The sequence below is a fragment of the Rhinolophus sinicus genome, chromosome 4 (assembly GCF_057876585.1).
Source record: "Rhinolophus sinicus isolate RSI-liver-muscle chromosome 4, RSI-T2T, whole genome shotgun sequence".
Taxonomy (NCBI): domain Eukaryota; kingdom Metazoa; phylum Chordata; class Mammalia; order Chiroptera; family Rhinolophidae; genus Rhinolophus; species Rhinolophus sinicus.
In genome coordinates, this window is record NC_142504.1 from 17194996 (window position 1) to 17201659 (window position 6664).

Genomic DNA, 6664 nt, shown 5'->3' on the forward strand with positions numbered 1-6664 from the left:
GCAAACTCTCTTCTTAACTTGCTGCTGGGGCTTAAAAAAGAGTGTGGGAGTCTTACTCCTGACCCTCCAGCAGGGAATCAACAATTCGGAAGCTGTTGGCTTGAGGCAGAAGGGCTAAGTAGTGATAAAAGGTGTGCTACAGACAAGAATGTTTGTTATTGCACCTGAATGTTTTTAGCCAGTGGAGTAAGAAAAGAAAAAGACTGAATAGGAAGAAACAAAATTAATATTTTTCACAGATGATATAAGTTGTATATGTGGTAAATCTGAAAGAATTTACAGATAAATTGTTACAATTAAAAGGAGTTTAACAAAGTAAACAGATGCAAAATTCATATTTTCAAAAAAATCGGTATTTCTATATTCCACCAAAAAAAATTCAATTTTTAGAAGATACCACTTACAATAGCTTCAAACAAATATCAAGCACCTAGGAATAAATAAAAGAAATGCAAGACCTGTATGAAGAAAACATTTCTTAAACATTGAAGAAGATCTGAACAAATAAAAAATAATGACACGTGCCTGGATTGGAAGATTCAATACTGAAAGATGTCAAGCGTCCAAAATTTATCTGTAGATCCAGTGCAATTCCAGATAATATCTCAATAGGTTTGCTGTATGTGTGTGAGAGAAACTTAAGCCAATTTAAAATTTTATGGAAGAGCAAACACAACTATTCGTGAGGAAGAGGAGTAAAACAAAGTGAAAGAAGGAGGTGGAGGAAGACTTGTGCTACCAGATATCAAGCTTTATTATAAAGGCCAAATAATTAAGGCAGTGTGGTATTGGATAAAGGATAGACAAATATAGCAATGGAACAGAACAAAGAACCCAGCAAGTCTCATCCATACATGGGAATTTTATTTATGTTGTCATGGGGGTGAGGAAGAACAATGCCTAAAGAATGGTTGTCAATAATTGGTGCTAGGACAAATAGATTTCCATTTAGAAGAAAATAAAATAAAATTGGGCTGTTCACATTACACACAAACATGAATTCCTGGTGGATAATAGCCATAAGTTTGAAAGGCAAAACAATAAAGCTTTTAGAGGATAAAACTAGGAGCACATGTCCATGACCTCAAGGGTAGAAGAAACTAATCCCATAGCACTAATTATAATAGAAAAACTGATAAATTTGACTACATTAATATTTAAGACTTAGTTTCATCAAATGATACTATTAAAAGAGTTTAAAAGCAAGCCTCAGAATCAAATAAGAAATGTACAGCATTAAAAAATGCACCTTAAACTTACAGAGCTCTGTGTCAATTATATCTCAATAAAACAAACCAAAAATATTTACAGCATATATAACCAAGAAAAATCTTGAATATGTCCAGAGTATATAAAGAAGCACAATCATAAGAAAAAGATTTAAACAGGCACATCACTAAGGAAGAAATCCAAATAACCAGCAAACGTGAAAAAGTATCAACCTCATATGAAAACAGGGAAATTAAAACGATAGTAAGAAAATACTACATTACCCAACAGAATGGCTAAAATTAAAAAGACTAACAATTACAAGTGTTGACTAAGAGTGTTGCAATTTTCACTTTACTATATGAAGAGTAAGTTAATAGAGCGGTTTGGAAAAATTGTTTGGGTTTATCTACTAAAGTTGAACACAGGCCCGTACATGACCCGACATGTGACTTCCAGGTGTACTCCCGAAGGAGTGTGTGTGCATGTGTACCAGGATGCATGTACAGGAATGTTAACAGCAGTACTGTTGTTATAGCTTAAAATTGTCGACAACAGGGGCCGGCCCAGTGGCTCAGGCGGTTGGAGCTCCATGCTCCTAACTCTGAAGGCTGCAGGTTCAATTCCCACATGGGCGAGTGGGCTCTCAACCACAAGGTTGCCAGTTCGATTCCTCGACTCCCGCAAGGGATGGTGGGCAGCGCCCCCTGCAACTAAGATTGAACACGGCACCTTGAGCTGAGCTGCAGCTGAGCTCCTGGATGGCTCAGTTGGTTGGAGCGTGTCCTCTCAACTACAAGGTTGCTGGTTCGACTCCAGCAAGGGATGGTAGGCTGCGCACCCTGCAACTAGCAATGGCAACTTGACCTGGAGCTGAGCTGCACCCTCCATGACTAAGACTGAAAAGGACAACAACTTGAAACTGAACGGCACCCTCCACAACTAAGATTGAAAGGACAACAACTTGACTTGGAAAAAAGTCCCGGAAGTACACACTGTTCCCCCAATAAAGTCCTGTTCCCCTTCCCCAATAAAAAATCTTAAAAAAAAAAAAAAAAAAAAGTGCTCCTGATTATCTCCAGGACTCCCTACCAAGCTACTGACATCCATTCTGTAAGCCATTCTGAATATCAATATATTGAACACATGTAATACCAATAATGCATGTAACACAGGTGAAGTATTTACAGATAATTACATCTATGGCTGATGGTGAATGCAGGCAGACACCTCCTGATTTCAGAGATATTAACACACGAAAAAATGTGAGTCTTACTATTTGTAAGATTATTGCTATTTATAAAATTCAAAGGGACTCAGAAGAAGACAGGAGTTTGTTCAGGAGCGTAAATTCTGCAGTTTTATAAACCGAAAGGACAAAAAGGAATAGTTTTGACAGATGTTTGCAATGAATCATCATTGTTGCTGTAAACTTGTAGAAAACTGTTAAAATTGTTGCTATAGTGAATACTGAGAGGAAAGTATTTTCAGAACTGCTAGGCCAAACTGGTGTGCAGAGAAGTTTTCTCAGAATCCAAGAACTGTAAGGGTGAAAGGGAATCATATGTGACTTGAATCCATCCAGTCTACATCAGTCCTGACATCTAAAGGTCATGCAGCCTTTAAAAAAAATTCTGCCAGTGACAGTAAATCCACAACTTTCAAAGGAAGTTTATCTCAGGGAAACTCTGCTTAAAGTTCTTCCATATGTTTAAAAAAAACAACAAAAAACTTACTTCCTGCATCATCCACCTCTTGGCCTGAGTCATATCCTTGAGGACAATACCCTCAAACATAACCATTCTTCATTCTAAATACCTCCTGTCCCTGCCCATCCCCCATCCCCACCCCCTTCTCTTTTCCAAGGTCCATCAATTCTGAGGGTCTACAATTAGAGCTGAACTCAGCTGTGTGATTCTTCTGCGGGTCTTACCTAGAATCACTTATACAGCTGTAATCATCTGGCAGCTTGACGGGCGCTGGGCAGTCTAAGATGGCCTCACTCACATGTCTACTGGTTGTCCTGACTGTCAGCCTCCTGTCTCTCCATGTGGCCTCTTGTACCAAAGGAGTTTAGACTACTTTACCAATAGTATCAGGACAATAAGAAAGAGAGAGCAGAAGCCGCAAGGCCTCTTAAGACCCAGACTCAGAACTCCCACAGCGACAGTACTGCCACTTTCTATTGGCCAAAGCAAGAAACAAGCCAGCTCAGATTCAAGGAGGTAGATAAATAGACTCAACTTCATGTTTGGAGAAGCAGCAAAGTCACAATGTGAGGGGTGTGGATACCAGGAGGTGCTTAGCATTTTACTTGCATTATCTCACTTTCCTCAACAACCTGTGGCGTGGGCACTATTATTGGCCGATACACTGAAAAGATGGGACTCATAAGTTATAACTGGACAAACAACTGTCTTTCTTTTTTCCACTTTCCATGTAAACCAGTTCTGTCAGGGTGAAACCTAAGGCAATCCTGAGACTTTTCTGGTCACTCTTAGGTAACAAAAAAGTCTGCTCTTTTAGGCTTCTGAAACAGTCTTGGTTCAGTAATTAAAATACCCAATCCCACGTAATAGGATTCCAACTTCTCATTTTGCAATCATAGTAGTCCTGATTGATTCAGGCAAGAGTCATCACCGGATGCTCAACATAGTTGGTGAAAGCATAATGAGGAGAAGAAGATTTATATTGTCTCAAAATAGCTCCCTTAAAATAGTTACTCATTACAAATGGGAAAATTGTAACTTGATGGCAGAGAAATCTGGCAGATGCCACCTTATCCAAATGATCAAAGTTAACATGAACAATAACAGCACAAACTGACACCATGTACCTTGTGCTGTGATGATGTACTAAGAGGAACACAGCATCCGTCATGAAATATTCCTGCTAAAAATGCAACTTTACAACCTAATCATGAGGAAACATCCAATAAACTCAAATGGAGAGATGTTCTATGAAATCAAAGTCCTGTAATCTTAAAAGTGTCAAGGTCATGAAGGAAAAAAAAAAAAAAAAAGTGGCTGAAAACTGTCCAGATTAAAAGAGAACAAAGACACATGAAACTAAATGTAAGGCATGAAAGGGACTCCTCTTTGGGATCAGGGACTCACAGGACACTGCCAGCGACAGTTCTCTCCAAACATCCTCTCCCAATTCCCAGCCTTCCCTTAGGATAAGGGTGTGGTCAGCTAAGGGAAATCAGCACCTCCTCTTCCATTCCTGCTTTGGTGATCTTACCCATCATTTTGGAATGTGGGATAGTTGATAATTTGGGGGGACTCACTCAAAAGGGGGACAAGAAGAGTCCTATTTTAACAATCCATTACATGAGAAAACTAAGGCTTTAAAATTTTAAGTAACTTGTCCTAGGTCACAGATAATAAAAAGAAGAATTGGGATTCAAAGACCAGTGTCTTAAATTTATGCTGACAAATTTCACCTTGGTAGAGTTAGCGTGTTGTCCTGGGCTGTTGTATCTTTTTCGATCCTGTTTAGGTCATGTAAGGACTTTGCTCTACTTCTTAATAATTATTTATCAAGCACTAACTATGATGTGTCTTACATGCATCGTCTTAGTTTACTTTCTATAACTGTGTCATGTAGTAGGTTGGTGCAAAAGGAATTGCGGTTTAAAAGGTAAAAAAAAATTGCAAAAACCACAATTCCTTTTGCACCAAGCTAACAGCTCTTATGTGACCATGGGTTAGTTACTGAACCTCTATGTGCCTCAGTTTTCTCATCTAAAAAAAAGGAAGAAAATAATAGTACTTACCTCACAGGATTACTACTATTAAAAGAGCTAATATTTAAGTGCTTAGGACAGTGTCTGGCACATGGTAGGAACCGCATGTAGGTATTAAATGAATATCAAATAAATGCATATTGTTGAAAAACATAACTGGCGTTCAGTTTCTTTACTTCTCTCAATGTTATTTTTTGTGATCTACCCAGGTCATGATATATAAATCTAACTGCATGCCACATTTTACCTGTCCATTCCCGTTATCAAGCCCACCTTTAACATTTGAGGGGACAGAGGCAAGAGACCAAAGGAGGCCTATGTACCATATGACTAAATATTTTCAAAGTCTTCAGTGAAGATACACATTGTAACACTAAACACTTTCTCCTTGACAAATATTTCTTCATAAACATAATACAGAAACATATCTGTAAAACTCTGATTTTTATATGACTTAGAATTGGCAAAACACCCAAGGGGATTAAATTTAATTTTTTGTCCAAATCTGGTTATTCTGCTGATGAACTGGGGCATCTGGATGAGTAATAACAACACGTGTAATTTAAAAACTAGATATTTATTCCAAAAAAACTTACTTTTTCTTGCCTTCATTTCAAAAAAAAAAATCATTATAATAATCAAAATTCCCCCCTCTTCTGTTTTCTATTGGCAGTCATGCCAAATTAGACAAAATTTCTTGAGTGGTTATAGTTCTTACACAGTTTTTTACTAATTTGGAGAAATTTCACTTGGCTGAACATGAAGTTTTAAACTTTTTATAGGTATTGAGGTAAAACTTGTATACAGTAAAGTGCACAAATCTTAAGCATATAACTCAATACCTTTTTACACGCTTATACACATATAACCAGCACCCAAATCAAGAAATAGAGCAGCTCCTCCAAAGGCTCCCTGGTGCCCCTTTGTAGTCTGTATCCCCACAAAGTAACTACATTCTTATCTCTATCCTCATACACCGTGATAATAAAATGATACCACCACATTCAAACATTGTAATGCATATGACATTGTATTATTATTATAAAAATATTAAACATTTTCATTTTACCATACAAATAGTTCTGTTATATTGCCATTTTCTTCATCTCTTAAAACAACATAGATCACACACACACACAAAAAAACAATGCAGATCACTAGAATATTTAAGTCCTTCTTTCAAAATTCTCAATGCTGTGATATTACAAATAAAGCCAAAATTGGATATATGCTAATCAATTTGCTTAAATGTCTCTTCATTTGAGACTGTATCTTAATCTATCATGGCCAGAAAACATGCTCTATGAAAATTAGTTTGATGATTGTTTGTACATGAATCGTCTTATTTATGAAATTTGTATAGAATCTTTTTGTTTCTTTGCTCTAATGTCTCATATTTTGTGTGAATGAATCTTTGTTAAATAGCTTTCAATTTAGAAAAACTATTTTCTCTAAAATTAAAAAAATTATTTTCAGAAGTGAAACTAAGCTGTGTAATATTTTTTTTGTAAAGCTTTTGGCTAACATTAGAAATAACAATGAACAGTTTATGCCAAATATCTATGACCACTACAACTTCAAAATAAATTTCCTTTTCCTGCAAAGGCCACAAATTGCTCTTTGCTTGAAACCTTCTATTGTTTTAACTTTTCTAATGCATCGTGGAGCTTGTCTAAATTAAATCCAATTACTTTGACGAAATTCAGA